The following is a 1,827-nucleotide window of genomic DNA, read 5'->3' on the forward strand; positions in this document are numbered from 1 at the left end:
GGAGCGTTGTCAGGTAACAGCAACACACGCGGGCTGGACCGCATGAAACTGCAGACGTTTGACCGTTTCCGATGCCCCAAATATGACTTTCATAATATTCGACTCTGTGCTTCCGACATTACGTTAGCATTTTTCTTGTTTAATAAAATTCCTATTAGTTTGTTTCTGTTTTCATAATCTACATTAATTTACTTGCTTGTACACTGATCATGTTATGAATTTCATATTCCTAAACGCTTACTCTAGCCCTGCCTCACCCTCGCCCGCCCTTCACGCTGCGCATCCCCCCCACAATCCTGCCAAGCCGTGGGTGAGCAGAAGTGCGGCAGCCAAGCAGGGACGCCATGAACTCCTCCCACGTTCCCGCGATCCTCATGGGCCATCGGAAAGGAAATCATGATCTCCACGTGGCCGCCGTGTGCACGTGCTCGATAGATGCACCTGTTCTGTCCACAGGGGAAGCAGGCTGGGCTGCCGGGCCTGTCCCCCCAGTCCCGACCATGGATTGTGGCCCGGCTCAGGCTGCAGAGGCAGGATGGGGTGGCCGGGCTCAGGGTCACACACACACAGCCTGAGGGCCTGTGGGATGAGCTCAGGTGTGAACTGTGCCGTGAGCTCTGCTGATGCTGGGAGGGCCATGGGCACACGCCCCAGGGGCGCTGCCTGGAGGAGGAGCTATGGCACCTGCACGTGCGCACCTGCACGCCGGCACCAGCACATCAGCACCTGCATGTGGGCACCAGCACGCCAGCACTTGCACGTGGGCACCTGCACGCCAGCACCTGCACATTAGCACCAGCACATCAGCACCTGCATGTGGGCACCAGCATGCCAGCACCTGCACGTGGGCACCTGCATGTGGGCACCAGCACGCCAGCACTTGCACGTGGGCACCAGCACGCCGGCACCAGCACATCAGCACCAGCACATCAGCACCTGCATGTGGGCACCAGCATGCCAGCACCTGCACATGGGCACCTGCATGTGGACACCAGCATGCCAGCACTTGCACGTGGGCACCTGCACGCCGGCACCAAGCACATCAGCACCAGCACGTCGGCACCTGCATGTGGGCACCAGCACATCAGCACCAGCACGCGGGCACCTGCACGTGGGCACCAGCACGTTGGCACCTGCACTTCGGCACCAGCACACGGGCACCTGCACGTCGGCAGCTGCACACGGGTACCTGCACCTTGGCACCTGCACACTGGCACCTGCACATCGGCAACTGCACGTGGGCACCAGCACGTCGGCACCTGCACTTCGGCACCAGCACACGGGCACCTGCATGTCGGCAGCTGCACACGGGCACCTGCACCTTGGCACCTGCACGTGGGCACCTGCACCTTGGCACCTGCACACTGGCACCTGCATGTCGGCACTAGCACGTGGGCACCTGCACATCGGCAGCTGCATGTCGGCACCAGCACGTGGGCACCTGCATGTTGGCAGCTGCATGCGGGCACCTGCATGTCGGCACCTGCACCCTGGCACCTGCATGTCGGCACCAGCATGTGGGCACCTGCACGTCGGCAGCTGCACACGGGCACCTGCCCTGCACACGGGCACCTGCACGTCAGCACCTGCACGTTGGCACCTGCACGCTGGGTGTCTCCCTGCCTCGTGGGCTGCCTCGTGGGCTCCCGGGAAGGAGGCTGGGCCCAGGAAGAGGCCAAGGGGCAGCGAGCACTTGCCTACGTGCAGACACCTGCCCAGGCTCCCTGTTTCTCCGTCGGGACCCGGAGCCAGTGTGGCGACTCTGCGGCAGGGGTGAGGCGACTGGCACTGATGGAGCGGGAAGGACTGAAGGGGGAGGTCGAGGGG

This window comes from Canis aureus, chromosome 12, assembly GCF_053574225.1.
Source record: "Canis aureus isolate CA01 chromosome 12, VMU_Caureus_v.1.0, whole genome shotgun sequence".
Lineage (NCBI taxonomy): Eukaryota > Metazoa > Chordata > Mammalia > Carnivora > Canidae > Canis > Canis aureus.